The sequence below is a fragment of the Macaca mulatta genome, chromosome 14 (genome assembly GCF_049350105.2).
Source record: "Macaca mulatta isolate MMU2019108-1 chromosome 14, T2T-MMU8v2.0, whole genome shotgun sequence".
Lineage (NCBI taxonomy): Eukaryota > Metazoa > Chordata > Mammalia > Primates > Cercopithecidae > Macaca > Macaca mulatta.
Window position 1 is genome coordinate 71,584,755 of NC_133419.1, and position 12,715 is coordinate 71,597,469.

Sequence of the window (12,715 nt, forward strand, 5' to 3'; positions counted from 1 at the left end):
ATCTAGTTCTCAACTCTGTGAATGAAAAAACTAAGCACCTAAAGACACTGACATCTAATGACTGATTAGAGGTTCCAGAAGAAACATGAACAAAAATTGCCCTGATACAGTTGCTCTGAAGATACCAATCGATGAAGTCATTTAACTAGTTTCACCACTGTAGCTTCCCATATCCCAATGCTAAAGCTCACTTCATGCATGGAAAGAATTATTAAGAAAAGCACAATGTTAGTTTCCATTATCACATTCATTTCTGCCTTGTAAAGAACACACGAACCACCTGTTCCCAGATCTGTTTGATCTTCATCCCATAAATGATGGGATTCAGCATAGGTGGAGCAAGACTGTAGATACTGGCCAGCAGCACATGGATATGGAGTGAAATGTGCTGTCCAAATCACTGAGTAAGGACTGAGAAGATGCCAGGTGCATAAAAGAGGGCAATGACACAGACATGGGAGCCACATGTGTTGAGAGCTCTATGACGGGCATCTTGGGAGGGGATGTGAAAGACAGTGCCAAGAATTGGTACATAAGAAATAAAAATTAGCACAAAATCTAAGATCACTGTTGAAATTAGGACAAAAAAACCATACCAGATGTTTACTTGGATGTCATCACAGGAAACACAGGCCAAGACAACATGCCTACAAGCAGTGTTCAGGAGGATGTTATTTTTGCAGAAAGTCAGTCTTTTCAGAAGATATGGGGAAAATTATGCCATAACTTCTCAGAAATATAATCACACCAATTTTCCCAATAAGGGCATGTGTAAGAATAGTGGTATATCTCGGTGGGCAACAAGTGGCAATATATAGCAATCAAATGCCATCACCAGCAAGTTCCCTGACTCATAGATGAAGGTAGAAGAGAGGGAGAAGACCTGAGCAACGCAACTATCAAGGGAGATTTCCCCAGCATGGAACCAGAAGATAGCCAACACTTGTGGTACTGTGGCAGTGGAAAGGACAATGTCTGCTCCAGCCAACAAGCAGAAGAAGAGGTACATGGGTTCATGGAGGCTGCATTTTGTGAGGCTAATGAAGATGAGCAGGCTGTTTCCAAACAGAGCAATGACATAGGAAATGAAGAAGGGGATGGAAATCCACACATGCTGATCCTCTAGGCCTGGGATGCCCAGCAAGTGGAAGACTGTGTAGCTAACACCAGCATGATTTAAGGTAGCCATGCCTGGCAAGACCACCTACAACTCCACCATCTATGTACAGAGACAGAAAATGCAGATTACACTCAAATTTTTTTTTGACATCACCAGCACTTTTGGCATCTACCTGATCCCATTCAATTCAGAGGATGCCAGGAGCTATGTTACACATAAAGATGAATAAGTTATGGTTCATTCTCTTAATGAGATCTTGATTACAAAAACAAGGTAAACGTTTAAATAATGAATGAAAATATAATTATTAAGTTAATATCTTTTGTACAATTATTTATATAGTAACACAAGGGAAGGAGTAATGCTTTCTGAGTTTGTGAAGTGTTTATGAATGAGTGTATATCTGCAGTTACCCCTGAAGATAGTGTAATATGTCAATAGGTGGAAGGAGTGGCAAAGAAAATTTTTCTAATAGAAGGCAGAGAATAGAGCTAAGGAGCTAAAGGATTAAGGTCTGGTCCACAAGTGAACTTCTATGTACTAAAATGGTTGCTTGTCTAACCAAGATTACTCTAAGAAACTTATTAAATCCCTCATGAAGGCTTTCACAGCCTTGATCTAGACGCCTTCAGCATGCTAGAAAAGTCATATCAATCTTCCTACTTTGTGCTGTTGAAAGAATTACCCCTATTCAGAGCACTTCTCACTGTCTGCATGACATCTCCCCATAAGTTACCCCTGATCTTGCTTTCGCAAAGAATCTAATGTCAGAGTACCTATCTCATGGATAACATGATAATTGATTACCTGTTCATTATCCCCCTAATTGATTGTAAACTTTCTGTGGTCAGAGTATTGTCTTTTTATGTGTCAATTGCCAGAACCTAGAACACCGTGAACACCAAGGAACAGTATAAATTCCAAAATATTTAATAAAACAACCCAATGACGGATGGATGGGTGTGATGAGGACCAGGGGAAGGAAGTCATGAATAAACCCTTTTAAATACTTTGAATGTTTAGGATTCAACATTCCGTTTGATCCTAAATTTTGAATGTGGGGCCAACATAGAACCTTAGCTGTAAACACTCACGGTGTGTTGGCACTAAGAGCTAGGGTGTTCTGAAACCCAGTTCCCCCGCTCTCCCCTGCACAATAGCCCTTTCCGTTCTCTTGGGACATTTTATAACTGTGACTCTGGTCCAGTAGTGTGCAGGTAAACAGGCTCACCAAGTAAATAAAATAAAATAAAATAAAATAAAACATAAAATAAAATGAAACAAAGCCTGATTTCTAGTGTTTTCCAGTTTCTAAGATGCATGTACTCCCATCATGGCCCATTTCCAGCTACCTCCATGATGTCACTGAATATGGGTCTGAAAAAAATGGACACGATGGACTCTTATGAGCCTGTATTAATGGCTTCAACCCACAACAGTTCTATTATCTCCGACTGTGTTTATTTCACTCCAAAAAATAAAGGTTTTAATATTTTCAACCACCTATTTTAGGCCCCATAATATCTAGTAAAGAGCAGGTCTTCCCTCCCTAAAATTTGATCATATGACAATAAAAAATCACTCTGCTTGAGCGGGAGTTTTCAGGGCTAAAATGGGGTTAGTCATAATAAGACTCTTGGAGTGATGGGGGCCAGGGAACTGAGATATTTACGCATTTTCCTGAAGCCTCGGTGGGGGAACAGCTAGCACTCTCCCAGGGGGTACAGACTTAGAGCTGTCTCTCTTAACAACTCTCTCTCTCTGACTGTCTGACCTATACATTTGGGTCACTTCATTATGGCTGTCCAACCCTGCCCATACCACCTTGTCCTCCACAACACCATCTCAGGATTAGGTGGGCACGTGTACTTTTTTCAATTAATAAACTGCTAGCATCACTGCACAAATATTCCTATTTCCATTTAATGAGAATTAACAAGTATTAATTTCATCTCAGTCAGCCCAAGTAATGAGAAATTAATTTATTATTTTAAAACACTGATTATTACAAAAGATTAGACAAACCAAAATTAAATATATGCCATATTTTTAGTCATTTAAACTTTGGAATTTGTAATAATAATGTATGAAATATTTACATGAGAATACTTGAATGTCTTTTTAAAAATCTATTTGTACAACTTATGTGAGTCAAGGTCAACTATGAAAAACATTCTATACTTTTGACTACCAAGTAACCTACACTTAACTTTCAGTTATTTTATTAAGTAAAGCTCCTCTTGCTGATAAAATTATCCCCTTTTATATTATGTTTATATCTTTTTATTTTTATTTAGTTAGTTCAAGTAAATTGTACATATATATTTATAAAGGAGAAACAACTTCATGTTTAAGAATTTTGTGTCTGTGCGTGATAGTAAAGCCACAGAATTCCAGTCAAAACAATATAAGGAGCTTATACAGAACTCTACTCCCACTTGAATGAAAGAGGAGCACAATAAAAATTCTTGTTTATGCTTTGTTGTTGATGATGATGAGCTGTCTTTCACTGCATGAATGTATTCATTCTCGCTGATGGAGGCTGTAATGATTAATTTTATCAACAAGTCAATTTGGCTAGGCTATAGTACCCGTATATTTGGTCAAACACTGCTCTAGATGTTGCTTTGAAGCTATTTTTTCAGATGAGATTAACATTTAAATCAGTAGACTCTGAAAGTAGATTACACCCTATAATGTGAGTAGGTCTCATCCAATCAGTTAAAGGTCTTAAGACACAATAGACCGAGATCCCCACAGAAGAGGGAATCCTGCCTCCATACTGTCTTCAGACTGGAGCTGCCACATAACTCTTTCCTCAGTCTCCAGCCTGCAGGCCTATCCTGCAGATTTTGGACTTTCCAGCCTCCATACATATGTGAGCCAATTCCTTAAAATACATATATATTTATATATAAATACATATCTATATTATAGTAATAAAATTTATGTGTATGCATATTTTATGGAGACATATATACTTTATATGTATATGTATTTTATTCCTTAAATTACACACACACAAATATATATACATATATAGGTATATATATTGCACACTCTATTGATTCTGCTTCTCTGGAGAATCCTAACTTTTAATATAGAGGTCAAGGGTATTTATTTGGGACATATGTTTAAATTACTTTTAGAAAAATACCTGAGATTGAAATTGCTTGCTAATATGGAGGATATACATCTGATTTCCAAGAAACTGCCAAAACTTCTTTCAAAGTGATTGTACTATTTTACACTGACACTAACATTGTATGAGAATTCTAATTGTTCCACATCGTCACCAATATTTATCTATCTTTATGATTTTAACTATTGTGGTAGGAGTCTAACGGTACCTCACTCATGTTTTAGTTTGCATTTCTCTAATGACCAAAAATATTGAGCACACGTTTCTATGTGTATGTCCACTTGCATGTCTTCTTTGTGGTGTTTTTCTAATGTGGTCCCCATTTTTTAGTGCATGTCTTGTTTTTTTTATTATTGAATATAGGATATTTTATGTATTCTGGATACCAGTTCTTTGTCAGGTACATGTTCAATGAATATACATTTTCTTGGGCTGTCACTTGTCTTTTTTATTTTTTATGGTATCTTTTAATGAGAGAAGCTTCTTAAGATCTGATATTGAAAATTTGATAAGATCTAATTTACAAATGTGTTTTCTTTATGGTTATTGGTTTTTGTGACCTGGTTTGGGAAAAAAAAAAAAAAGCCTTTCCTTACCTTCAAGTCACAGCAATATTCTCCAATGTTTACCTTTAACCGTTTCGTGGTTTAAGGCTTTACTTTTAGGTTTATGATCATTCTTGAATTAATTTTTATGAATATTGAGGTAGCAGTAGGGATTGTTTGCATTTAGATATATAGTTTTTCTAGAATCATTTTTTAATCTGACTATCCTTATTCATTGAACTGTTCTGGTAACTTTGTTGAAAAATCAAACATTTCTGTGAGTTTTATTTCTGGGCTTTCTATTCCATTGCATTAATCTATTTGGCTCTTTTTAATGCCAGTACCACACTACTGAAGATTTACAGTAAATATTTCTTTATCACAGAGTATATGCTTCAACTTTGTCCTTCTTTTCCAGATTCCTTTAGGTATTCAAGGTCTTTTGCATTTCCATGCAAAATTTAGAATCAACTTGTAAGTCTTTTTTTAATCCTGCAAGGAATATGATTGAGATTGCATAAAACCTATACATAATTTGGGTAGAATTGGAATCTTAACAATATTGAGTCTTCCAAAACATGAACATGATATTTCTCATCTTTTGTTTAAGTCTGCTTTAATGTTTCTAAGCAATATTTTGTAGTTTTCCATCTGGGGACCTTGCATTACTTTGTTCTTAGATATTTTGAGGAAACATTGATTCTGTAGTAAATAAAATATTCTTATTTGTATTTTCTGGTTACTTGATGCTTCATATAAAAATATAATTTGTTTGCATATTTTAAATTAGTGTCCAATGACCTTGCCAAATTCACTCATTAGTCCTAGTAGTTGTTATGTACATTCCTTTGGCTTTTTTAGATATATTATAATATCCTCTGCAAATAAAAACAGTTATATTTCTTCATAACAACCAGAATATCTTTTATTTGTCTTTCTTGCACTATTGTGGTTATAACCTCTAAAATAATGTTGGATAAAAGTGGTGACAGTCATTTGTTGTTTGTTTGTTTGTTTGTTTTTCTCAAAATAGCAGATAGGAGGCAGTGTGAGCATCCCTCTCCTACTTGGAAAGACAGAATAGTGGATAGAGATTCACACTGGGAATTCGTTTTTCCATGAAGCACCACAGCCAGGAAAACCAAAAGAATCCACAGACCCTTTGAAAGAAGTGGCAGGCTGCAGCCTACTCCATGAGACAGGTGAAAACAAGTTTCCAGAGTGTGAGAAGGAGAAAGCCTGCCTCTGAGCACACATCTCCACCAAGGAATCTAAAAATCCAGACCATGGGAGAAGGCCTTACCTCTACCCAGAGCTGGAACAAATTTAGGGAGCAGAGTGAAATAAAAATGTAGAAGCAGCCATGGGAAGTGACTTATAGGCATTCCCAGTCTCCAGTGTGAGCCTAGGGAAGCAATTCCTAACTATATCTCACAGTGGCTCTCAGGGAATTTAGCCAGTGAACTCAGGGAGGAGTCACAGGATGAAAGAAACTTCCAACTGAATTTTGTGATATCATTTTAAGTGGGGATGTATTGTGGGATCTGGCCAGCAGCCCACAATGCAACGGGGCTCTCTCTTTGTTCCCAGGTGGATCGGCAGGTCGAGAAATAATAGACACACACAAGATAGTGAAAGCTGGGTCCAGGGGGTCACCGCCTTCTGGTCCCACTGTGCCAACAATGCACTGGATATACCAGCATTTACTATTAAGTTTAGTGAGGGTGGGGGTAGGTTAGTGAGGGATTTAGGGTCATTTGATTATGAGGTGAGATGGTCACATGGGGATGAAGTGATTCTTTAACATAACATCTGTATGCAGAAGTATAGTTTACAGAAGTAAGAATTTACAATATAGTGTGTGCATCAGTAATTTCTAACAGAGCATTAAAACAGAAACACAGGCCGGGCGCGGTGGCTCAAGCCTGTAATCCCAGCACTTTGGGAGGCCGAGACGGGCGGATCACGAGGTCAGGAGTTCGAGACCATCCTGGCTAACACGGTGAAACCCCGTCTCTACTAAAAAATACAAAAAACTAGCCGGGCGAGGTGGCGGGCACCTGTAGTCCCGGCTACTCGGGAGGCTGAGGCAGGAGAATGGCGTAAAAACCCGGGAGGCAGAGCTTGCAGTGAGCTGAGATCCGGCCACTGCACTCCAGCCTGGGCGACACAGCGAGACTCCGTCTCAAAAAAAAAAAAAAAAAAAATCCAACAGAAGGGCTCTAAAAAGTCTTGACAGAAAGCAGTTTTCTAGCCTCTCTCACAGTTCAACAAGACCAGAGATGGCCAGAGGCCCCACAAGCCAAATCATTAGCACCTAGTAACTATTATTACCACTAAACATGTCCCTGGAACTGAGAAATACCCTGTGACAAACAAAAAGATATTTCTTAAATGTAAAACTGTTTCTCCTTTACAAATATGTATATATACACTTACTCGGACTAATTAAATGAAAAGAACAAAAAGATACGAAAAGGATACATAAAGAAAGGGATAAGTTTATCAGCAGGAAGAGCTTTAGTGAATAAGATAACTGAAAATTAAATGTAGATTATTTGGTGGCCAAAGAAAAAGAGGATACAGGATGTTTTTCTTTTTTTTTTTTTTTACTTTCCATATATTACTGTATTTAATCTTCACAATGGCTCTAAAAGTAAGTACTGTTAATATCCCCATTTAACAAGTGAGGAAACTGAGACTTAGAGATATTGTTTCCGTAGGTCACTGTCCGGTTAACTGTGAAAAATAAGGGATTTTGGTATTGCTGAGTGTTGCCTACATGAGTAGGAGGAATCGTGGTGTTGTGCCATTTGGGGGCGGTTTGGTTTTGATTCACTAAGCAGGAAGATGTTAGTGAAGTTTAGGGGCAGAAGGTGATGTGTTTAGAGCAGTGTTTTAGGACAATTAGTCAGCTCTATCCACAATGTATTGAAGCAGGAAGATTGGTGCTCTGAAGACCAGCTAGGAAGGTATTATGTGGTTCAGAGGAGAGGAGATGAGTATTTGAATTGGGTGGTGGCAGGAGGTCTGGGAACGAGGGGATAGATGCAAGAGGCTGTCAAAGGAAGAGGGCATGGTCTCTGAATGAATACCAAAGTGAAAGAAGGATGAAGGACTCAAAAACTGATTTCAGGATTTCAGAGTTGAGCAATGAAGGAATTATGAGGCCTTCAGCAGAAATGGAAAGTGAGCAGGTGGAGCTTGTTTTGTTGGAAGAGGAGTAGAGTAGGTGCCTTGAGCTTTAGTACAGAATCTCTGGGTGGACTTATAGAGCAGACTGGCAAGAGGTCAGTTTTAGGGGCAGAGATTTGGGCAACACCTGCCAAGTTGTGATAGTTGTAATCTTGGAAGTGTGTGCTTCCAGGCTGGGCTCCTAAAGCTGTGGGGTTCAACCTTGAACCATCCCTTGGGGCTTGGCTTGCTCATCCCATACCTCTATCTCAGGCCTGTCAGCTAGTCCAGGTTGAAACCTAGTATGGGATAGAAAACAGCATCCTTCCTCAAGACGCTTTTCTGATATCTTCTACAAGTTTGTCAAAATAACTACACAAATCTAAAATTATTATGAGAAAATGGTGTCCCCTGAAGTTGTGCAATATGCACAACAAGCACCAGCCAGTTGATCTTGACTTACAGAAGTAGGTAAAATCGATTTTTAAGCGATATTTAGGTATTCTCATGTAAATATTTAAAATATTATTATTACAAATACCAAAGTTTGAATATTTTTTGAAAATGTTATAAATTTAATTCAAGTTCCAAAGGAACACTTTTGATAAAATGTGTTTTTTAAATAATTAATATTATTTTCAGGCTGGGCATGGTGGCTCATGCCTGTAATCCCAGCATTTTCGAAAGCCAAGATGAGAGGATCACTTGAGGCCAGGAAATCAAGACCAGCGTGGGCAACATAGGGAGACCCTGTCTCTACAAAAAAAATTAAATATGTAAAATGTTAAAAAGAAAATGGGATTAATGTTCCCCAGTACCCATAAAATGGAAACAGGAATAATTGGTGTGGCGATGCTGATACTCTTGTGTTAGGAATAAGTACATGAGCATCCTTAAGAAGGGATGGAGGTTTAGAGGAAAAGGTGGACTAAGCAGGCTTGGAGAGCAGTAATGACTTGGCCAACCTGTATGGAATTGAGTTCTATATTTGGGCTCCCTGGGATAATAGCTGCCCCTCAGGCTTTCGGGCCAACACATAAAATCTCACTTCCCTGTCACCCATCATTCTGACAGCCTTGTTGTCAGTCATCCCATTCCAGTCCAAGAGAACTCCTTTTAAAACAGGTAAGTGATTTTTTTTTTGCTGTGAGTAAAATTTCAGTCTAGATAGGAAAGGCCCTATCTAGACTAGATGTTATGCGACCTAAAGTAGGTGGCTGAAAATATTAGCACTATTGTCTGGAGCTGGGTAGACAGAGTTGGAGAGACTAAAGCATTGTGGGTTAGAGCCACTTGTACTGGCTCATCTGTGCATATTCCTTGCAAACTTCACATTCAGTGATGTCACGTTGATATCTTGAAAATGACCTTAGTGGGAGTACATACACTGCCAAAATTGGCAAACACTACAATGCTGGGTTTTAATTGATTGGCTGATCCTTGTGTGTGTACTTTCGCTGGGTTACCAGCACACCACCAAACCACAGTCATAAATATAGGCTATGCCAGTAGAATGGAAAATGCTGTCTGGGATGGCAGAATGAGGAGACTCTGGGCATGGGGACCCTTTTTACCTCTCAATGTGCCAAGGAGCCCTGGGCCCGGAGCCCCTCCAAAGAAGGTTCTACATTGGCTCTGATCCTGACTACTGTAAATATCCAAGGTATCAAAGGGACTTCTTTATGGCTGCCCTGCCCTGATACTTCACACTCATCCAATATTTTGTCATTTGGTTGTTCTGTTAAATATTTTGAGGAATCGCACTGTGCTGTGATGTACTGAGATCTGGAAAATCACAAAGAAATAATATAATTCTCAGACCTCAGAAAGTCTTAAATCAGTTAGGGGAAACATTGCCAGGTAATCTAACATACTCCTATTCCTGAGATAGGTCCTCTGATAATTAGACTTTTGTGAAATCAGAGAGAAGAAGTGATTTTTGAGGTGAACGTTCTCACAGGCACATTGCTGACACATTGGAGAGATGATTTTTTGAAATACCCTGAATAGGGTAATTATCTCGGGAACACAAAAAAGGGCAGTGGAAATTAATTTTCTGAGATGCTGAAGATACCTGGAATGAGACAGGAGAACATTCACGAGGCATTTGAGAAGCTGTCTAGATTAGGTTGAGTAGACAAGCAACTACTCAGGTACCCACAATTTCACCCGTAGGCCAGACCTCAGTCACTGAGCTCTTTAACCTCTCTTCTTTGCCTTCCAGAAGAAAAATCCTCCTTGCTCTCTAAGTATCAAATGGCCATCCTTAGCTTAGCAGGTCCTCTTCAGGCTTCTCTTTTCTACTTAAGGTTTACATTGCTTCATTTGATCTTCTTTTCTGGCTGTTACTTTGTCAGCACAGTGGTGCACACACTTGGCCATCAACCTCCAATGGCATTTTCATATCTATTTTGATTGATTCCACCTCCTTCAGAGAGGTGAATTTCTTCGGGGTATTATATATTTTCATAGGGCTGGTGTAGCTGCTGTCCACAGCAGGCACATCCTAAGGAGCCTGTACTGGGCTCTTGTCACATAATTTTATTTTTGAAACAGTTTCAGCCATTACCTAGAGGGTACTGCAGGAACAAAAATAGGAGTAAATCTTCCTACTTTGGAAACTGAATTTAGAGATGGGGAGAATGGAACCTAAGAGGCACGGAAAGAATGATTATATGTACTTACTATGTGCTAGATTCTCAGTCAGGCACTGAATAAATACAGACATGCTAAAAGTTGTTTATCTGTTATACTTCATTATTTCCTGGATCCCTGAACTTCTGCACCATGCTCATCTCCTGAGAATAGAGAAGGGCATTACATAATGGTAAAGGGTTCAATTCAACATGAAGACCTAACTATCCTAAATATATACGCACTCAACACAGGAGCACCCAGTTCATAATGCAAGTTCTTAGAAACCTACAAAGAGACTTAGAATCACACACAAAAATTGTGGGAGACTTCAACACTCCACTGACAGTATTAGACAGATCATCAAGGCAGAAAAATAGCAAAGATATTCAGGACCTAAACTCAATATTGGACCAAATAGATCTAATAGATCTTTTTATTATTTATTTTTGAGACACAGTCTGCCTCTGTTGCCCAGGCTGGAGTGCAGTGGCATGATCTCAACTCACTGCAAACTCCGCCTCCCAGGCTCAAGCGATTCTCGTGCCTCAGCCTCCCAATTAGCTGGGATTACAGGCGTGTGCCACCACACCCAGCTAATTTCTGTATTTTTAGTAGAGATGGGGTTTCGCCATGTTAGCCAGGCTGGTCTTGACCTCCTGGCATCAAGTGATCCACCCATCTCAGCCTCCCAAAGCACTGGGATAACAGACATAAGCCACTGTGTCCAGCTGGATCTGGTAGGCCTTAAGAGAAGATAGGCAGCCCCCTCCGGAGCCACCGCCGAGCCAGCTGCCACCACCTCAGAGAAGACAATGGCTGTGCCACACATGTATGCCGATCTTGGCAAATCTGCCAGGGATGTCTTCACCAAGGGCTATGGATTTGGCTTAATAAAGCTTGATTTGAAAACCAAATCTGAGAATGGACTGGAATTTACAAACTCAGGCTCAGCCAACACTGAGACCACTGAAGTGATGGGCAGTCTGGAAACCAAGTACAGATGGACTGAGTACACCCTGACATTTACAGAGAAATGAAGCACCGACAATATACTAAGCACCAAGATTACTGTGGAAGATCAGCTTCCATGTGGACTGAAGCTGACCTTCGATTCATCCTTCTCACCTATCACTGGGGAAAAAAATGTTACAATCAAGACAGGGTACAAGCGAGAGCACATTAACCTGGGCTGGGACATGAATTTCGACATTGCTGGGCCTTCCATCCGGAGTGCTCTGGTGCTGGGTTACCAGAGCTGGCTGGCCGGATACCAAATGAATTTTGAGACTGCAAAGTCCCGAGTGACCCAGAGCAACTTTGCAGTTGGCTACAAGACTGATGAATTCCAGCTTCACACTAATGTGAATGACGGGACAGAGTTGGGCAGCTCCATTTACCAAAAGGTGAGCAAGAAGTTGGAGACCGCTGTCAATCTCACCTGGACTGCAGGAAACAGTAACACGCGCTTCGGAAAGCAGCCAAGTATCAGATTGACCCTGACACCTGCTTATCGGCTAAAGTGAACAACTCCAGCCTGACAGATTTAGGATACACTCAGACCCTAAAGCAAGTTATCAAACTGACACTGTCAGCTCTTCTGGATGGCAAGAACATCAATGCTGGTGACCACAAGCTTGGTCTAAGACTGGAATTTCAAGCATAAATGAATACTGTACGATTGTTTAATTTTAAACTATTTTGCAGCACCTTCAGAATTTAGTGTATCTTTTAGTGTTGTATGTCTGGGTTGCAAGTATTGCTAAATATGTTAGACCTCCAGGTTAAAGGTGATTCAGCTTTAAGATGTTACCCTGTCAGAGGTGCAGAAGACACTCATGTCCAAAACAGATCCTCTCAGTGGTAGACCTGGGGGCAACTTGGTGGCCTCTTTGAGATGCCAGGTTTCATTTTTATCTAGAAATTACTTCTAGTGGAAGCTGATAATATGTAGGCACTTTGTAAATTCATATAGAGTAAATGAATGAAATAGTGATTTCCTGAAAATCGAACCTTGGTTTCCTAACCCTAATTGATGAGAGGCTCGCTGCTTGATGGTGTGTACAAGCTCACCTGAATGGGACTTTGTGAGACAGATCT

At 39.5% G+C, this 12,715-nt stretch overlaps 2 pseudogenes; one reads left to right on the forward strand and one right to left on the reverse strand.

Moving 5' to 3' along the window:
* Positions 1 to 247: 247 nt before the first annotated feature.
* On the reverse strand, positions 248 to 1,189 carry LOC100427904 (olfactory receptor 52B4-like; annotated as a pseudogene).
* A 10,241-nt stretch (positions 1,190 to 11,430) lies between these two features.
* LOC717887 (non-selective voltage-gated ion channel VDAC1 pseudogene) lies at positions 11,431 to 12,318 on the forward strand (annotated as a pseudogene).
* The last annotated feature ends 397 nt before the right edge of the window (positions 12,319 to 12,715 follow it).